This window comes from Cherax quadricarinatus, chromosome 21 (assembly GCF_038502225.1).
Source record: "Cherax quadricarinatus isolate ZL_2023a chromosome 21, ASM3850222v1, whole genome shotgun sequence".
NCBI lineage: Eukaryota > Metazoa > Arthropoda > Malacostraca > Decapoda > Parastacidae > Cherax > Cherax quadricarinatus.
The window spans coordinates 20,810,488-20,832,726 of record NC_091312.1 but is presented as its reverse complement, the minus strand read 5'-3'; the positions used below and the strand labels follow the sequence as shown (position 1 = coordinate 20,832,726).

At 39.5% G+C, this 22,239-nt stretch overlaps 1 long non-coding RNA gene across 1 annotated transcript in view; it reads right to left on the bottom strand.

Annotated features, from left to right (window-relative positions):
* LOC138853052 (uncharacterized) overlaps positions 1 to 22,239 on the bottom strand; it is a 30,834-nt gene that overhangs the window by 2,666 nt on the left and 5,929 nt on the right. Inside the window, exon 2 of the long non-coding RNA XR_011392299.1 lies at positions 17,698 to 17,806. This is a non-coding gene — a long non-coding RNA (uncharacterized lncRNA). The remainder of the gene's footprint in view (positions 1 to 17,697; positions 17,807 to 22,239) is intronic.

The following is a 22,239-nucleotide window of genomic DNA, read 5'->3' as shown; positions in this document are numbered from 1 at the left end:
ATCAACCATGATTATCTTATATTCCCCAGGCGCCTCTCCTTGAATATTATAATAAGTAAATATGCTTCAAACACTGGGATCCGATAAAGAAATGTCTACCTTATAATGTGAACCCACCCGCCCCCTTCCCCAGGAGTAAAGGAGCTGTAGGTCAAGGTCCTCAAGAGATCTAGGAGCTATGATTCAATACCTCCCAAAGAGGTTCAGTAGCTAGAGATCAACAGCCTCCAAGTGCCCTAGGAGCTGGAACCCAACCCAGTCGGACAAGGCCGAGCTACAAGACAAATCACTATCCTAAATTAGGCAGGATTTTTACGTAGATTTACACTGAGTCTACTGACAGCCTCGTCTTGCCAACCAACAGACTCGCCTTTATGATCATAACTCGCATCAGTTATTTTCCTGTGTCAATTAAATGGCTGAAATTAAGCCTAATTTTCTTAAATTGTTGTAGGGTGAAAATTGAAAATTAATGTATATTTCAAAGCCCTTAATGCTGTATAAATCGTTATTTAGCTTTATAATTAAACAAAGGAAATATTTAAAGATAAAAATTTTTGAAAACATTGTCAATATATATTTAATGTAAGATTTTACAAATAAAGGAAATTGAAAAATCAATTACCACAATAAATTGTTTTCAATTAAAACATAAAACGTTTAAGTGATTATATTATATCATATGTGAGATTTCAGAACCCCCCCCCCCACCTATCCCATATATAAAAAATTAAACGACAAAATGATGTCTAAAAAATGTCATTAAAACAATCTGAATATTTATGATTCAAGAATCTTAATGACATGATTGCAAACAAACCACAGTACGGGTGGTGATTGAACTCGCGGTGAGTGAGTCGTAAAAATTAAGACCGACGGGTTAGCCACTGGGCCATCTGGCTGCAATAAGATTCATCCAACTAGGTATATTTATACAGGCACCACTGTAGACAGCCTGTACTGTCTTCACAGACAGCCCATGCTGTCTGCCAGCTTAGTTCATATTTCGCGCCACTCAAGTGCTGCCATCTATAGGCCTTGCCACTTCAGTATGCCCAGACTTGCCTCACTCTCACTCACACAGCGGCCTGGCATCAACACACAAGGCCTCCCAGCTCTCTCTCGTGGGCATGGCCCTGCCCGGGCCATGGGCACAAACACACAAGCCTGTGTAACCCAACACTAGTTATCAATAAAGTAAGAAGCCTCCGAAGAAGTTTATCATTCACAACCCGCTACATCCTACCAAATAACCTCGTTATACCACTGTGACCATAAATGCAAGTTGTATGCTCAGGATTAATTTCAGCCTCCTTGTGTTTGAATACCCGCCTCCACAAACAGCCTATATAGCAATGAAACCACGAAAGAAGTGGTTGAGAATCATTTACCAAACTGCGGTAGGCCAGAACTTTACTCCACAACACACTGTCCCGCCTCAAGAGGCCACACAATGTACATGTCACCTTACCAACTGAGCCATCGATCTTACTAACAACATGAGCCTAACGAAGTGTCCTCGCAACATGAAACAAGCCTAGTTCGCTAGGGTCATGTTGTTTGTAGGATCGATGGCTCAGTTGGTAAGGTGACATGTATATTGTGTGGCCTCTTGAGGTGGGACAATATGTCGTGGGGTAGAATCCTTACCTGATATATATATATATATATATATATATATATATATATATATATATATATATATATATATATATATATATATATATATATATATATATATATATATAAGGGTTTGCGTGTCAAGACGTGTGTCATTTGTAAAGATTGAAACACTTAGGAATATTATTATAATCAAGCGGGAAGCACTAAACCCGTAGGATTATACAGTGCCTGTGGGGGGATGTGGAAGGTATTCAGGTTTAATTCAGGGAACTGGAGCACATATCCAATTCCTTAGATCAAGAGCCCTTCACCAGCATCAAGGAACCTTCCTTGAGGGGAAACACTTAAGAAAAAGTTACCACTCACCACTAAAAGGAAGGTAAGTGCTATCACTTGCAGAACTTGCACCCACTAACTTGGCTACAACAGCCTTTTCTGTGATGCTGCTGACTTAGCTCGATTGTTTTTGACCAAAGTTTCAGCTGGTCTTGTGGTCTGGACTGAAAGGTATCCCACACTGGCACTCCTATTGTAGCCAAGGTCATCCACTTCTGCCAAACTGCATATATGTTTAGATAGAATTTTCTTCGCCTCTCATAGGCGTCACTGAAGGAGGATAAGAAAGGCTAGCAAGACGACCTGAGTGACGGCACGTAAGCCATGTCCGCCTGATGTGTGTGGAAATGTGGTTTACCTCCACTGTGAAGTCGGTCAGAAAAATGTTTAAGATTTTTTCTAGCAGAGTCTTTGGAAGGTGTCGTACTCTTTGGGAGAGAGAGACACCTGGTGGGGAGATAAAAGCATCGTAATTAGTGTCGCAGACCTTTCGTTTCCATACCTTTAAGATAAGACATTTTTTCCAGAATTTCACAATAGCATTAGACCCTAGTTGGGCACTAAGGAGAGTACAAGTAGTGAGATCAACGACTTACTCCTTGCAGGGCTGCTGTGACATGTTCAGTAGTGTAATTGCTGAAGGACACTAGCAATAGCTCATATTTCGAAGGGATTAGGGGGAGGTTAGGGCAAGTGTTTCCTGATGCTGTTCTTAGACATACTATGACTCGCCATTCAAGCTTTTGGTCATTTGACCGAGGCCTTCCGCTGCCTTACCGGTCCCCCCATTAAACATTAAAATTATCCTCTAAGGGAGGATTTATATTCTCTCCAAGGTCTTTGTTAAGTCTTATTTCTTCTAGAAGAGACTCTGTAGTGCCTGCTTGTGTGACGTCATCCATGAACCAGATACTGAGGTCACTGGTCAGGTCATCGGCAACTCTTTCTGATGACCAAACAGAAAAAGAGAGGGCTACCTTCATGTGAGACAATATTGTTCTCTCAGAAGAGATGGTACGAGTCACTGTTGTAGCACAATTAGATAAATGAATAAAGTTTGTGGAAATGGTCATGACCAGTTCTTTATGCAACATCTTTGTTGACTGAATCAAAGAAATTTGCAAATTTTATTTTGATCAAAGATTTCTAAAACTTAAGGTTAGTGACGTATGTACACGCTGTATGAGCTTCATAACTTTGCGGGATCCCGAACCTCAGCTACCTTGGGCTCCACATGATGGTTGCATCACAGCTCACTGCTCTCACTGCTGCCCTGGCAACAAGGAGGCGTAGGGAGCTGACAAAAGTGATGGGCCTGAATCCTCCATCCTTGTTTTAAATGTACAAAGGATGAGCAAAACAACAGAGGGTTTGAGAGTCTTGGGAACACCACCAACCAGACAAACACTGGCACGTCTTACGAGCATTCATTAAAGATGCGCTGTTACGTTATCGAGTGCTGGGTTGACCATTTGTTTGATATGTTGTAATATTAACTCCGTAGAACCACATGCAAATCCGGGAAGGAAGGACATGGGAGCTTTATACAACATATATATATATAACATATGCATACATACATACATTCATACATACATAAATAAATTCATACATACATAAATTCATACATACATTCATACATACATAAATTCATGCATATATCCATACATACATAAATTCATACATACATAAATTCATACATCCATACATACATAAATTCATACATACATCCATACATACATAAATTCATACATACATCTATACATACATAAATTCATACATACATACATACATAAATTCATACATACATCCATACATACATAAATTTATACATACATCTATACATACATAAATTCATACATACATCCATACATACATAAATTCATACATCCATACATACATAAATTCATACATACTTCCATACATACATAAATTTATACATACATCTATACATACATAAATTCATACATGCATCCATACATACATAAATTCATACATACATCTATACATACATAAATTCATACATACATACATACATAAATTCATACATACATCCATACATACATAAATTTATACATACATCTATACATACATAAATTCATACATACATCCATACATACATAAATTTATACATACATCTATACATACATAAATTCATACATACATACATACATAAATTCATACATACATCCATACATACATAAATTTATACATACATCTATACATACATAAATTCATACATACATCCATACATACATAAATTCATACATCCATACATACATAAATTCATACATACATCCATACATACATAAATTTATACATACATCTATACATACATAAATTCATACATACATCCATACATACATAAATTCATACATCCATACATACATAAATTCATACATACATAAATTCATACATCCATACATACATAAATTCATACATACATAAATTCATACATCCATACATACATAAATTCATACATACATCCATACATACATAAATTCATACATACATCCATACATACATAAATTCATACATACATCCATACATACATAAATTCATACATACATCCATACATACATAAATTCATACATACATCCATACATACATAAATTCATACATACATACATACATAAATTCATACATACATCCATACATACATAAATTTATACATACATCTATACATACATAAATTCATACATACATCCATACATACATAAATTCATACATCAATACATACATAAATTCATACATACATCCATACATACATAAATTTATACATATATCTATACATACATAAATTCATACATACATCCATACATACATAAATTTATACATACATCTATACATACATAAATTCATACATACATAAATTCATACATACATCCATACATACATAAATTCATACATGCATCTATACATACATAAATTCATACATACATCCATACATACATAAATTCATACATGCATCTATACATACATAAATTCATACATGCATCTATACATACATAAATTCATACATACATCCATACATACATAAATTCATACACTTCAATGACAATTTATGCTGACAGGTGTTAACACTATTTAAGAAATAAAGTATACAAGGAGACAGTGGAGATGCGGAGGTTAAAGTGAGGCAGTGAGGAAGAGACATGAGATATGACGTGCAGTTAGTCCTTGGTTGATGTGCTTGCGTAGGTAACTGCGGGGGCATAATACATAAATTGTTTTTTTATTGACGCATAGAATCATGCAGCGCATTGACAATCAAAGCGTATGAACACACAGCATGATAACACTTTGCACGAGCCCACCGAGAGCAAAAACAAACACAGGCAATCCTGTTGAAGATATCGCAAATATGTCTGTATGTTTCGACCTCCAACGGAGGTCTACTTCAGCAGATACAAATAAGAGAGGAGAGACTAGTCATTTAAGGGCATTGTTACGTTAGCTGTGTTGCAGGTCACCAGAGCGTCGGGTCACCTGCACATTCTGTCGGATCAGGAATATAGAGAGAGGAAAGACGCTGGTGTAGTAAGAGCTTCAGCGAAAAAACAATGTGAAGAACACTTATCGATGAGAGGTTGTAATTCGAGTGAAGAGAGAGAAAACGGATTAAAATTTACCTGTATATTTCGACCCCCAAATAAGATCCTCTTCAGCGGTTACAATAGAGAAAGGAACATTAGTTATACAAGACCCTTTTTGTTCCAGGTCAACTGTAGGTCAGTTTAGCATGGAATTAGTGACCATGAATGGCTAATAATTCAGGATGTCCCAAGAAAGCAGCATAGTTTATTTCTTTTAGGATTCATTTCAGGTCGTCCTGTGATATACCAAGATATACTAAGTCGTGGGTATCTAGTTACTGCTAGGTAACGGCATCTGAGATCCAAGCGTCATGCCAGGCTCTATTATAATTTTTCGACTAACGCCCACAGCGGAAATAAATACACCGGTAGCAGTGAAAACCTATTACGACATTTAAGAAAAGATTGGTATTTATGAAGTATACAAAAAAATGTAAATACACCAGCAACCCTGGCACTTTGAAAACATTCCTCTCACCAACCTACTCTAAACCTGCCTTATCTTCCATGCTCACCTCACAAATCTTTTCTTTACTTAATTCTGTCTTCTCTCCGTGGGGAAGTGGTAAAGAATCCTTCTTCCGTAAGCCATGCGATTAAAATGCCGGGGGAGCCAGGGGCTTGTAACTTCCCCCCCCCCCGGGGGGGAGACTGCCGATGTGTTAAAAAATACCTTCCTACAGTCCATGATGTGAAAATGTAAGTTACCATGGGCTACGCATGAATTGTTGGTATATTTGTGATGTATTTTGGTGATAACTGCCACGTCCCTGTTGGTTTGTTGGTGAAGCAAGACGATGGCGAAAGCAGTCTACCTTGCGGGGAGGACCGGTTATCTATCGTTGTTGGTATATTTTTTAAGGTGTGCTGTGTATGAAGAAGACTTTCTGTTTGCTGTAGTGAATAATATGATTTGGGAATTTAATTTATTTTCTTCTGGAAGATATTCGTTATTAAAAATCCTGAGTGTTCCGAGGAAGAATCCTATGATAAGACCGCGGTTGGCTTTGGGGTCAAGGTGGGAGAAATTGTGTAATGGATCAACTTGATTATCTCCTGTATACTATTTGTTTTAGAACACCTTCCACGATGTACAGGACATCGAAAAAGGTTAAGGAGTTGTCTCTTTCTTCTTCTGGTGTCAATTGTATGAGGGTGTCGATTGTGTTAATTAAGTTTCCGAATAAAGTGAGGTTAAAATATAGTGAAACAATGAATAAGATATTGTCCACATATCGAAGCATGAGGATGTGGTTTGGGATGTTATGTTCGAAGCAGTCCTTCTCTAGTAGCCCTAAGTATATGTTGGCTAAGGCTCCGCTGAGAGGTGATCCCATAACTGTATCATATTAATGTTTGTAAAAGTCATTGTCTCAGAATGTGATTAGGTCAACGAAGTAGTGTGCAGAAAGAGTCATGTTAGGATCTGCGTCACAGAACTGCCCCAAAAAGCAATTACTTAACTAATGGAAACCTAAGTGGTGAGAAAGAGCAAGTTCAAACTAGCTATAGTCTTGTTTTTAATGACTGCATTGTTAAGCCCAACAAAGAGGTCTCTCAAATGTCATGAGTGTGAACTGCTGTCCTCAAAATTTTAGATAATTAAATGATTGGCTAAAATGTTTGCCAGTTCGTAGTGTTGCACTGCTGATCCCGGAAGTTATGGAGCATGAAGTATGACCTGAAAACCAAGGTGGATGTTGCAAGATTCTTCCTCCGAGTATTCACGATTTGTAGCAACGAATACCTTTCAGAAAAAAAACAAGTATATTTAGGATACTTTGACCTCACTCAAATTCCCACCTCATATTAATAACTTACAAACATTGATAGATTGAGTGATGCATAGTGTGCTTTATGCTCTTTCTTTTTTGTTTTTGTCTGTGACAGGTTGCTGCTCCTGTGTCCAACAACGTGTGTGTGTGATAATTTATGTATGTATTTATTGTTCTCCACAGTGTTATATTATATATATATATTTATATATATATATATATATATATATATATATATATATATATATATATATATATATATATATATATATATATATATATATATATATATATATTGTCTGTACAAGATGTGATCTCAAAAAAAAAAAAAACTATGAAAAGAGATTACCAGATACCGTATACTCAGAATTGCTTACAAAGTAGAAGAGTGCAGTATACTATGGGGCAAAAGCGATACATTACATATCTTGGAGACACCAAGACCTTCAAACACTTCCTAAGGAACATAAATACGCCTGCAGGATGGATAATACTAATAGCGCAAACATCGCCTACCATAACCTACACTCTCAGTTCGTGAGCTCCAAGTAACCAACAAGTCCATCATAAGAACGACAAAATGAAGAGCAGAATTTAAGAAGCAGACTCGACCCACATCACTAACACCATCGTACAGAACAACTGAATGTACATGTTAGCTAAACCAATTCCTTATAGTATCCATGATGGATACTATACTCACGAAATCGTAATGACACGATTGCAAACAAACCATACCACAGACGGGATTTGAACCCGCGGTCAGAGAGCCTCAAAACTCCAGACCGTCGCGTTAGCCACTGCGCCAGCTAGCTTCAGTAAGATTCGTCCAACTAGGTGTATTTCTACACCATAGTTTGTTTGCAATCGTGTCATTACGATTTCGTGAGTCATGTTGACGGCTTTGAGGGGACTTGAGCTAGAGTTCGTCACGGCCATGCTAGCGGGAGATTCGTCTGTAAAAACTTGCATTTGTGGACACAGTGGTGCCTATGCTAACCTTCCTATGGTGTAGAAATATACCTAGTTGGATGAATCTTATTGAAGCTAGCTGGCGCAGTGGCTAACGCGACGGTCTGGAGTTTTGAGGCTCTCTGACCGCGGGTTCAAATCCCGCCCGTGGTATGGTTTGGTTATGGATACTATAAGTAAACATAATACACTTCATCTTATCACGTTGGCTTCGTGATCTTCTCTTGACGTGATCTTCGACCTTACTCCGAGACTGACCTCAGGGTCCTCGTATGTCTCATAAAATTGTGCATTTGGTTTTTGTTGCATATTTTATAAACTGATAGATTTCATACATGTGCAACACCTATATATTTTTTATTTTGAAAATATTTCGCCAAGCAGTGGCGTTTTCAGTTCATTACAGAGATTATATACAGAAGACAGTTGAAGATGAGGTAATCAGTCCCTCAATACTGAAGGCGTTTAGTACCTTAATCTTAATGATTCTGAAGCAAAGGCAGGACGTCTGTAGCTTTTGTATTGGAGTTATATAAGGTGCAGCAGTTGAAGGCATCGTCACAGGTGTGTGGAACCAACCAGCGGAAGGCGATCATGCCCAAGAGTTTGGCCAGATGTTAGCCAATAGGCTACAAAAGATATCCTCTGTACTAAAATTCCATGGTGTTGCTGTGTCAGAAAAGTACCACTACGTCAATGGTATACAACACAGATAGCTTAATGAATTTAGACACCGTGAAAATAAAAGAATTACGAAAAGGTATTCGACTTTTTCGAAGGACTCTTTGGCACTGTGGAGAGAGAGAGGCGAGCAATGGCTGTTGCCTCTCCACCCTCAATACTCAGTTTTGTGACGTCAACAGAAGGGAAAAGTACCGGATCCTGGAGCGAAAACAGAGGAATGCAGATAAATTTAAGCGCCTGCCCTTAAACCCTGCCCTACCCCTAACTTTTCTCTAGTGCTGGGGTCAACATGAGAACTAGTTCCATATTAATACAGTTATAACTACATAACAGATTATGTTTAAGGAATGTTGATTAAATGACTCTCAATCACCGATATGCGTCTTAAATTGCTTCCACGATGTAACTACTAATCAAGGAATTCGCTTATTTTCCATTTTATTACTACCGATCACCGACCTGCATAATAATCTGCAACTTGTGCTCCATTACCCACAATAAAAGCAATTTGTTGTAGTGTCTACTATATTAAAGGTACATAATGTGTATATCGCCCATACCCTGTATATTCATAAAATTTATTTTTTGAGTTATTACCCGGTTTACAATATATTGTATATTAATTATTCCCTGAGTAGTGAAGATTAAAGCCTATTGACTGCACATGACTTACTAAGGCTCCATGTTAAATATACACAGTCAAGACTATATTAATTTCTAACACAGAGATTAATGTGGTTAATGCTGGTTAATTGATTAATTGGGTTTAAGGTCTATCAACTACGTAGCTGTTATTAAGGACTAAACAATTGATAAAGTGAGTAATTAAATAATTAAGCAAATATGTCAGTAAATAAGTAAGGAAATAAGTAAATAGCTTCGGGTAAAATATTTTTTTTTACAATGATGTTGTGGGCACACGTGTCGTAGCACATAAAAATACATTATGTAAATTTAACCTGTGATACCCTAATAAACACTGTGATTTATTGCTGATCAGAAAAGATATTTTACAATTATTTCAAATCAAATCAAATCAAGTCAAGTTTATTCTCTATAGAGATTACAATGTGGGGTTTACATATTATAGGATATTGTGTGGTTTACATATTATAAAACAAATTACAGAGAGGGCCACTATCACACCTAGCATGACTAGGCATTTCAGGCAGACTAAGATTAATTCAAAACTCTATATTGGTACAGATTAAGGAGCATATTGGTATTAAGGCTAAGTAACTGCATTACAGTTCGTAAATTTAGCAATGTGAATGGTTTTGTTTGGTACAATACATAATTTCTATATTGGAGTATCACAGGCAAATTTATGACTAGTTAAGATTCATTAGGTAATAGGTGTAGTACGTATTTCTATGTTTATAGTCATTTGTGTGAGTGTAAGTGCGAATTGTGGGGAATCACAGATATCGAGGGCAAGTCTAAGTTGTCTTTTATGTGTGTATGATACAAGAGAATAGGCGGTTTTCATTTAGTTAGCTGACGGTGGGGTGTGTCAGGGAGCTGACGGTGGGGTGTGTCAGGGAGCTGACGGTGGGGTGTGTCAGGGAGCTGACGGTGGGGTGTGTCAGGGAGCTGACGGTGGGGTGTGTCAGGGAGCTGACGGTGGGGTGTGTCAGGGAGCTGACGGTGGGGTGTGTCAGGGAGCTGACGGTGGGGTGTGTCAGGGAGCTGACGGTGGGGTGTGTCAGGGAGCTGACGGTGGGGTGTGTCAGGGAGCTGACGGTGGGGTGTGTCAGGGAGCTGACGGTGGGGTGTGTCAGGGAGCTGACGGTGGGGTGTGTCAGGGAGCTGACGGTGGGGTGTGTCAGGGAGCTGACGGTGGGGTGTGTCAGGGAGCTGACGGTGGGGTGTGTCAGGGAGCTGACGGTGGGGTGTGTCAGGGAGCTGACGGTGGGGTGTGTCAGGGAGCTGACGGTGGGGTGTGTCAGGGAGCTGACGGTGGGGTGTGTCAGGGAGCTGACGGTGGGGTGTGTCAGGGAGCTGACGGTGGGGTGTGTCAGGGAGCTGACGGTGGGGTGTGTCAGGGAGCTGACGGTGGGGTGTGTCAGGGAGCTGACGGTGGGGTGTGTCAGGGAGCTGACGGTGGGGTGTGTCAGGGAGCTGACGGTGGGGTGTGTCAGGGAGATAAGATGTGATAAATGTGTCTGCAGTTCTAGAGTTTTCAGGTAGGGTGTTCCAGATTTTAGGCCCTTTTATGTACATTGACTTTTTGTATAGGTTTAGCGGGACACGGGGAATGTCATAGAGATGCTTGTGTCTGGTGTTATGCCTGTGGGTCCTGTCACAACTATCAAGAAAGTGTTTTAGGTCAGGGTTAATATTAGAATTTAAGGTTCTGTAAATGTAGGTTGCAAAGTAATAAGTGTGGACGCTCTGAACCAGTCTGATTAATAAACTGGAGGTATTAAAACTTGCACATTCTAAAATCAAGGTGAAGCTTTCTTTGAGGAAAACATATCAGTAAAAGTTTGAAGCCAATCAGAAGATACATTCTCCAGTTACTGCACAGAATCCAACAAAATTTGCACCTACTCAGCCTATACCAAAATGAAAATTCATCCATTTCATACAATGCATCAGCCGTTAAAAAAAAAAAAAAAAAAAAAAAAAAAAAAAAAAAAAAAAAAATGATCGACACCATGCCTAACCCTTCTAGGGTAGGGTAGGTGCCTGAGTCCGAGCCTTTAGCTCATAAGACTGTCATTCCCATTTGCCCCCTTGGGGCGGGGATGGCAGACCAGAGAGGCCTAGCTTGTGGCTAGGCCTGGGGACAGTTGGTCCCAAAGATGAGGAGGTACTTGTGCCTCCTCCCATGGGAGACTTAGGTCTCAGACACTCCCTAAAGAGGGAGCCAAGGCCGGGCCACCACTTGGAAAAGGTCCGGGCCGGGAGAATACCGGCTAATCTTTAATAATAATAATAAATAATAATAAATAAAAAAAAATGTCGATAAGAATTGTTTTATTTTAATAAGGGGAAAGCGATAAAACCGTAGGGATCATATAGTACCTGCGGAATGGGAGGCATTCAGATTCAATCCAAGGAAAGGGAGGATAAGTCTAGCTCCTTGGATCAAGAATGGCTCCTACACACCCCATTAACATTGTCATCCATCCCTATAGGTAGATACACGAGTGTACGAGTCATGAAATTTGAAGCCAATCAGAAATGGCCTTCAAACCTTTTTTCGAAATAGCTATAAAAAATTATCAGAGAGTATCTACATTTACCAATTGTTCCTCGAAAGTTCTCCTAGTTGAAGACAATCGGAGAAGGCATTATAAACGCAAGTCTTGGGCGAAACTAGTGGAAGACCATGGACCATTGAAAGCCATCTGGATGATTTTTCTCATGCTATGAGCGAAAGAAAAAGGAAACTTTAGTGGGAGAAGAAAAAAATCTTGTCTATTTTTTTTCCGCTCATCGTGGTACTCATAGAGCAAGAGAGGCGTTGGAGCAGCAGGAGTCCGGTGTTGCATCTCTGGTGTCTAAGATCCGGTGTTCTCGCTGGACTGAGCATCTCACTTCCCAAAAACTTGACTCCACTGAGACCAACTCCGGCGCCTGAATGTCTCTGGAATTTCTCTGGAGGTATGTTGTGCTCTTATACCTGACACGGGGTATTGGGTACACACGTAGTAGTAGTAGCAACAGTAGCAGCAGAGCAGCAACAATAGTAGCAGCAACAGCAGTAGTAACAGTAGTAGCAGCAGCAGCAGTAACAGTAACAGCAGTAGCAGCATCAGCAGTAGTGGCAGCAGCAGCAACAGCATGGGCTGCAGCTGTAGTAGTAGAGAAAATGTCTCAAGTGATGGTGGGATGTGTTCGAAGAAAAATTCGTGTTAGAATCTTGTAGATAGTATAACTGCCTTTATTCAACCCACATATAAATTGGCTGATTCCATGAAATTGCGGCTTCTTGTTCTGCTGCTGGGATGACCAGAATGACATTCTTCAATCTCGTATGATGGTTAGTGGTATTCTGATGCTTATTATTATTATTAAAGATTAGCCAGTATTCTCCCGACCCGGGCCTTTTCCAAGTGGCGGCCCGGCCTTGGCTCCCTCTTTAGGGAGTGTCTGAGACCTAAGTCTCCCATGGGAGGAGGCACAAGTACCTCCTCATCTTTGGGACCAACTGTCCCCAGGCCTAGCCACAAGCTAGGCCTCTCTGGTCTGCCATCCCCGCCCCAAGGGGGCAAATGGGGATGACAGTCTTATGAACTAAAGGCTCGGGCTCAGGCACCTACCCTACCCTAGAAGGGTTAGGCATGGTGTCGATCTTCTATTATTCTGATGCTGAATGTAAACGTTGTTCAGAATAAGTAAGGAATCTCCCATCATCGTCGTTCTAGCGAACATTTGGAAGCTCAACGTTCAAAAAAAAAAAATGGACCTAGTAGTGTTACATGGGAGTGTAATATGAACGATGTCCGTGAACTACGAAGAAGATTCGATGCAGATGAAGCTTCAATTATGTATACTTTAAAGAGGAAACCGACTACATATTTCCGTTCTTCGACTGCCTCATACACAAGGTCAATAATTCACTCAGGTGTAAATTCGGGACACCAACACCAAGCGAAGCATTTTTCAGTGTCTGCAGCCTAAAATTCCTAGACGATGAATGTTCTTTCAAACAAAAAACATTCTCGGTGCTCCATTTCCCTACTCTCTTATCTAGAAATGACAAGAAACATGCTTACAAAATCCTAAACTTTTCACAAAATAACACAGATCCAGCAAATTCGTCGTCCTTTCTTAGTTGTCAAATTCCCAAAATGTTTCCTACAGTCCTCGCCAGAGGTAACATATGAGTCTTAATGTTGGTAGAATCTAAGTAGCGCACAGATGCTGAGAGAAATCTCTTTGTGTCGATATCCTACGAGGAGCGTAAAAAGCAGGATGGTGAGCCATAAACTAGATTATAAGACAGGAAAATATTTTAAGAAATGCGAAAAATAGAGAAAATATTCTGCAATATAGATGAAAATGGAATCAAGTAGTTAGTTTAAAAAATAAATTAAACACAAACTTTGAAAGTATGGTTCAACAAGGAAAGTGGTGAGTAGTGAGGAAGAAGACGACTTCGATGCAACACATGAGGTGTTGCAACATATGAGGTGTTGCAACACAAAGACTTACCAGAGGCTCGAGCAAGACATTTAAATATCATGATAAATAAGGGGAAAGAATAAAGATTCGAAAGAAAAATAACAGATAAGATAATATCTAAGACAAAATGAAGAGAATCCATTATGATGACAATCACCAAATATGAGAAATACAAAAAATACTAAATTTAATACTTCGGAGTTTACAGATGAAATGATTTTGAACTTAAAACAGAGATTTAAAATGAAATCTGAAACAAATCCGAAAACTAAAATTATAATGAATAGTTAAAAAAATAGGTTTAGGGTGAGAGTAGATATCACAATAGGGTTTAAAATAAGGTTCATATGAGCTAAGCTTTTTTTTATTATTCAGTTACCAGATAGTATACTGCCAGATAAATGGAAAATATCAACCATATTGCCTTTATCAATAAGCTTCCACTGGTGAATAAGTCACAAAAGTTGGTGGCTGTAACAATTGACTGATGAACCACTATTCTGAGAAGAAATTTTTGTCGACTTATCGGTCTGTTCTGGTTCATTATCAAGTCGCTGGAAAATGTACATAAACATTTTCTTAAAAAGTATGTGTTGACTTAAATATGTATGTGTGTGAGTGTGTGTGTGTGTGTGTGTGTGTGTGTGTGTGTGTGTGTGTGTGTGTGTGTGTGTGTGTGTGTGTGTGTACTCACCTAATTGTACTCACTTAATTGTGGTTGCAGGGATCGAGACTCAGCTCCTGGCCGCGCCTCTTCACTGATAGCTACTAGGTTCTCTCTCTCTGCTCCCTGAGCTTTGTCATACCTCGTCTTAAAGCTATGGTTGCTACCTCCACTACATCACTTGCTAGACTATTCCACTTCATGACATCCTTGTGACTCATCTGAGTCTTCAGCTTCCAATTGTGACCCCTTGTTTCTGTGACCCCTCTCTGGAACATCCTGTTTCTGTCCACCTTACCTATTCCACGCACTATTTTGTATGTCGTTATCATGTCTCCCCTGACCTTCCTGTTCTCCAGTGTCGTCAGGCCGATTTCCTTCAACCTTTCTTCGTAGGACATTCCCCTGTGTGTGTGAGAGAGAGAGAGAAAGAGAGAGAGAGAGAGAGAGAGAGAGAGAGAGAGAGAGAGAGAGAGAGAGAGAGAGAGAGAGAGAGAGAGAGAGAGAGAGAGAGAGAGAGAGAGAGAGAGAGAGAGAGCCCAAGATTGTTGAGAAGATGTGCAGACCAGCTAGCAGCACCTCTAACTCGCATCTTTCAGCACTGCCTAGTAAAGTGTAAATGGCCCTCTCTATGGAAAGAGGCAAATGTAGTCCCTGTTCACAAAAAGAAGAGCAGGGCAGAAATCAGCAACTACAGACCAGTGTCACTTCTGTCAATCACTGGTAAGACCCTTGAGACAATAATCTCAAGACAAATGACAGAGTTTTTTGACTACCACTCACTACTTTGTGATCGTCAATATGGCTTCAGGAAAGGTTACTCTGCTGCTGATCTGTTGTTAAACCTCTCCACTAAGTGGCACCAGTCACTGGATGAATCCAAAGTCAGCTGTGCGGTAGCACTGGACATTGCTGGCGCTTTCGACCGGGTGTGGCACCAGGGCCTCTTAGCAAAACTTCAAGCACTGGGAATTGCAGGCTCTACGCTATGTCTCCTCAGTGATTACCTTCATGGTAGATCTCTAAGTGTAGTTCTCAATGGAACGGAATCAGCAAGACATCCTATTGGGGCAAGTGTTCCACAAGGAAGCGTGCTGGGACCATTGTTATGGAATGTTTACTTCAACGACCTTCTTCATCTCATCCCAGAATCACATGCATATGCAGACGACTGTACACTGACATTCACTTATCCAAGAGAAGAAATGCCAGCTGCTCTAAGCTACATCAATCACCAGCTGAGAGCTATATCAGCTTGGGGAAATAGATGGCAAGTAACATTTGCAACTGAGAAAACGCAAATGATGACCGTCTCTAGGCACCATGGTGGTAATGCTGGTGCAGTAGTAAGGATGAATGGGAGGGTGTTGGCACCTGGAGAAGAAGTTGATATCCTTGGGGTGAAATCTGACTCCAAACTAACCATGAAGAACCATGTTGTAAATCTTGCAAATAAGGCAGCCAGGAAGCTTACAGCACTTCGCCGTATCTCGCATCTGCTTGACAGTAGAGGTTGCAAGATTCTGTACGAGGCACAAGTACGCTCACACCTTGAGTATGCTCCACTTTCTTGGTTTGCCTGCCCCCCCCCCTCTCATCTGCGACTGCTTGACAGAGTAGAGAACAGAGCAAGACGTCTCATCTCTCGCCTGGACCCATCCTGGATAGATCTGTCATTTCAGCAGAGCCTTCAACATAGGAGGGATGTGGATGGCCTTACTGTTATGTACAAGGTCAATATTGTCAAAGTACCACACTTGGATCCACTTCGAGGACAGCGTGAAACAAGCTTTTATGCCACAAGACGGGCAGGAAGCAGCAACTTCACTCTGGCTGTACCCTTCTTCAGAACATCACTCCATCTGAGATCCTATATACCCAGGATGACTCGAGTATGGAACACATTCGTACAGCTTAATGATGTCAACGAGATAAAGTCAGTTGATCAAATGAAAATGCTGGCCCACAGATGGCTCCAACTTCATCCTGTTCCCTACTTGTATGTCTCATAACAATAAAAATGCTTTCAAATGAGCTGATGTAGGTAACAGCTCTTAGCTTGCCAATAAAGTTAGGAATCCTTAATCTGTAAATAGCTTGTCAGTAAAGCTAGGGATCCTTAACCTTGTCGAACCCTGTGTAAAAAAAAAAAAAAAAAAAAAGAAAGAGAGAGAGAGAGAGAGAGAGAGAGAGAGAGAGAGAGAGAGAGAGAGAGAGAGAGAGAGAGAGAGAGAGACAGAGAGAGGAGAGTACTCACCTGTAAGTACTCTGTAAATGTGGCCGCAAGGGATGAACATCGAGAGTATGCATGGCATGCATGTCATTGAGACTGGTCTGTGGTACAACATTTCCCGTCTCTCTCCTTTCTTAAATACAAATCTCTGGCAACTGTCCCATTTCCACTGACATTTAGATCTTACCAAGTGGTTCGGACGGCACGTCTGCTCCCTCTTATAGAGTCCGTGGTGAAGCCTGTCACTTTCCATTCCTTTTTCCCCTAGACTTTCTGAAATTGCCCAATTCGACTGAGACGTCTTAATCGTTTGTTCGATATTTTATAAACTTCACTGTCATTTACTGCGAGTTCTCCTTCCTTCTTCAATCGAATAACCTGGTCTTTTACTGTCGTTTTTCTTCTGACGTGACTGTGAAGCAATTGTGGATTAGATTTGCCCTTTGTCATTCTCGACTTGTCGCACTGCCCTCTACCCACCCTTGCATATTCGTTTCTGGCTAATCTTCAAATACTCTACTCTCATTGTGTGTATGTGTGCATGTGTGTGTGTGTGTGTGTGTGTGTGTGTGTGTGTGTGTGTGTGTGTGTGTGTGTGTGTGTGTGTGTGTGTGTGTGTGTGTGTGTGTGTATAGCGCCATGAAAATTAAAGAATTACGAGAAGAAATTTGACCTTACCAAAGGACTCCTCGGCACGCTGGAGGCTAAGATGGCCAACAACATCAACTGTTGCTCCACCCTGGACAGCCAGTTTTGTGACGTCAACAGAAGGGAAAAGTACCGTGTCCTGGAACGATAAAAAAGAATGCAGATAAATCTTAACACCTCCCCCTAAACCCTTCCCCTTCTCCCCTCCCCCTAAACCCTTCCCCTTCTCCTCTCCCCCTTAAACCCTTCCCCTTCTACCCCGTCCCCCTTCCCTTTCCTGAGGATTTGCAGGCAATTAAATTTTCTACACGATCAGGAACTCGTCGACAATTGCAAAATAATTCAGACGCGATAACGTCAAGATGAATTTTTGTTCACTCGTCCGATGCCAGACAGATTAAAGGGGAAAAAAATGCCTCATGGGGAAACTGACCCTTTGATATTGATGAGACAGTCAGCTACTTCAGCTGACTTTCTTGTCGTTTCTGGTTGTACTGGTACACACTAGTTACTGTGGTTACTGGCAGTACTGGCATACATGTATACCAGTCTGTATGGTATAGAGTTCTTGAAATACTTCAGAGGAAGCAAATATAACATAGGTGTAATATATCTATAGGGGGATTTCATTTACATTACTTAATTATTAAAGATCAAATCGCTTCAAGTATAATTAATAACTTTAAAAATTTATTGTCACTTCACATGCGATTTTTTATTCAGCTAATGTTGAATAATCTTCGACATCGCTTCTCCCCTAAATAATAATATTATTATTATTGTTGTTGTTGTTGTTGTTGTTGTTGTTGTTGTTGTTGTTGTTGTTGCTGTTGTTGTTGTTGTTGTTGTTGTTGTTGTTGTTGTTGTTGTTGTTGTTGTTGTTGCTGTTGTTGTTGCTGTTGTTGTTGTTGTTGTTGCTGTTGTTGTTGCTGTTGCTGTTGTTGTTGTTGTTGTTGTTGTTGTTGTTGCTGTTGTTGTTGTTGTTGTTGCTGTTGTTGTTGCTGTTGTTGCTGTTGTTGTTGCTGTTGTTGTTGTTGTTGTTGTTGCTGTTGTTGTTGCTGTTGCTGTTGTTGTTGTTGCTGTTGTTGTTGTTGTTGTTGTTGTTGCTGTTGTTGTTGTTGTTGTTGCTGTTGTTGTTGTTGTTGTTGTTGTTGTTGTTGTTGTTTAGAGCGACTAGCTGTACTTGGGTCGCTCTGTGTGTCGAGAAAGGTAACCCCAAGTCGCTCTACGTCAATGCACTTAAACAAAAAGCTTGGTGCAGATTGCGGTATATGCTTATAATACAGTTAGGTATTAGTGTTGAAAATTTTGAAGCAAACTAGATGTGGTATTCACAAGTTAACACATGGACACTAATATCCCACTAACTCAAACTTTCCACATAGAGGGAGCAGTTCTGAAGCCAATCTGCAGAGAAATTCTCTTTAGTGACGTGAGAGGGACCAATATCTTAGTCTGTAGTCAATCAGAATTTGAATGATCAAGTTGTCAGAGCTGAAAGGCGAGGGGTAGTAGATGACACACTCAGTAAATATAGCGTGAAAATTAGTATTTCAGTTTTGCCAGGTTCTTCCATAAAAAAAATTAAATTAGGACCAACAGAGGCCAAATAAATCAATAGAAATATCCAAACTGTGACTCCACCCCCGCAGCCACAAACATGTTAGTACTCATTTATTTCTGATCAGAAGAGACATTAACCAGCTATTTCAGAAAACAAAAATTCCATTAATAAAATTGGTATATCAAAACTTGTATAATCAAAAAATCAAGAAAAAGCTTCCATTGAGGAAAATACATCAGTGCTAAAAGTTTAAAGCCGAGCAGAAATGGCATTCCCCTAACTTTAATTAGCTAATAACAGTTATTGCGATATGTATTAAAGGCGGGTTTGTGTAGTACATATGGTTAGGTATAATGTACGTGTATTTTTTATTCCACCTGAAAAAGGTTAATTATTCACTAAATATTTTATAGTCTCCCTAAATTATAAATGATTTTTTATTTTTTCCAGGTATTAAATCGAATTATCATAACTGATAATTTTCCCTCGGACTTAGTCCCCCATGTAACGAAATTGGGGACTCGAGGGTAAAAACAATATTATTAAAATAAACCAGCCTAGGGCCACACACTCGTAAACTCACAAAAAGAGCTCAACAGGTGGGGAGTACCGTTAGTAAACCTTAGGACTGATCTTCCAGGAAGGTCAATATAAACTACCCTTTAGAAAATACACATATAATATACCAAACAGTATGTACTGCACAAACCCTCCGTCAAAACATCACAAAATCCACATATAATACACTCTTAAACTTTTCCTAGTTAAAATTAGGAGGCCGTAAGAAAATTTACATTATCAACGATTCCAGTGAACCGGCATATTCCCAGCCTACTGGTAAATACGCTATTATTTCTGTACTCTCCACGACTCACACAGGCCCCACTCAGAAAACAGGCCAGGCACCTCCCAGGGTCCACATGAGCACAACACAAAACCCAAACATCCTACGGCCAGAGCATCACCACCAAAAACACAGCCATTTATCCGTCACCTCCTCGGCGTCTTGTTCCCCCCAGCAGCTCGAGTTACGCCGTGACCTCAGTCAAAATGCCAACATTATTTATAAAATAATGGAATACTTTTTACACATTTTAAACACCTTAATATATAATACACTGTAAACTATATACACCTTATTTTAAAATAGAATTCATCACAATAAGGCATAACAGTAGGCACAAAATTTATTGGATTCTATTCAATAACCGGAAAATACATCATCTGGTCAACTTTTTTATCGTTTAGTTTTGATAATAATAATAATAATAATAATAATAATAATAATAATAATAATAATAATAATAATAATAATAATAATAATGTCCAGCTTTACTTTTAGTGTTAATATGTTTTCCTCAAAGGAAACAATCTCTTGATGTTAGGTTATATAAAGTTATGTGCTAAATTTATTAATCATATTGGTTCCCGTAAAATAAGTGGAGAATGTCTTTTTTGATCAGAAATAAGTCCTAAGTTAAATAAGCTTAATGCTGTTTTATGCACCTATAACATCTGTGTGCCCTCGAGGCCATCGTTAAATATTTATACATTATGTATACATGTTACATGTCTTAATTACCTGCTTTACTTGCTTTCGTAATTAAAAGTTGGTCAGTCTTTCATAGTTTTGATATACTTTGGCCTGTGTAGACACCAATTTGCCTTTTTTTCAAAGAAAATTAAAAATTGGCAATACACCTTTCATGAAATCATTTCTGAGTGTCGAATCTGATTCCCTTCATGGCGATAACTTGATAACGCAGCTTCCGAGTGACATCAAGCTTAATGTTCTTGTGTATTTTAGGATATTCGTCACTTTAGCCTCTTTGAAATGCTGGAAATAGATTAGGGCTGCGTATTCTCTAATTTACTATTTGTAGTGAAGAAATCTGAACATTTTTCTATGTAATGTCTTGTGAATCCCTCTTCAGATTCCCTTCAAATCTTCAGCGATAATATTTAACTGCCTTATAAACTTAAGCTATACTCTGAGCTCTTCTAGTGTCTTCTACTGAGACACAGGGAATTTGGGTTATGAAATATTCTACTGGGATACATTCTTCGGATCTCGTAGCGGCCAAAGTTCATTTAGTTATTATTATCATTTTTAATGGGAAATGCTGTTTCCTAGGGACCATTCAGCGCCAGGGAAATGGCAGATAATTAACCTGGAGTCAAGGTAATGGAAGGGCGCTATAATTATGAATCCCCTCATAAGTATTACCTTGCTCACACTCTAACAGCACGTCAAGTCAAAGAAACCACTTGCGTTCACTCCTATTTAACAAGCTCACACATGCCTGCTGGATGTCCAAGCCCCTCATATGCTAAACCTTCTATACCTCCTTCCTCAAACCTTTCCTCTTGCGACACCTACCCCGCCTTCTCTCTGCTATAAATTTATACACCCTCCTTTTTATTCCATCTTCTCTTAATATCCAAACCCCTTCTCAACCCTCCGGATAACATTAGTAACTTCGCACTTCCTTCAAATCTCCAAACTACGGATTTTCTACAAATTATAATATTCACACCACATATTATCCTTAGACACGACATCTCTGCCTCCAGCCTCCTCCTCTTTGCAACATTTAAAACCCATGATTCACACCCATATACGAGTATTGGTGCCACTAAACTCCGATACATTCCTCTTTTTGACTCTACTAATAAGCCTCTTTGTCTCCATATATGCCTCACTGCACCAATTACATTTTATCCTCGTCAATTCTGTAGTTCACCTCGTCTTTTAAAGACCCATCCGCCGATAAATCAATTCCCAAATACCTGAAAACATTCATTTCCTCCACTTTCTCTCCTTCCAATTTAATATCCAATCCTTCATTACCTCTTTCCTATGTTCACTTTTAATTTCAGTATTTTACATATAATGATCTGCTAACATTAAATGGTTTGACAGATACTGTGCTCTGTGATGGTCAATCTCAAGAGGAAGGCCACAAACCGCAGTGCATTCGGCATCATTTCATTTTCGGAAAAACCTT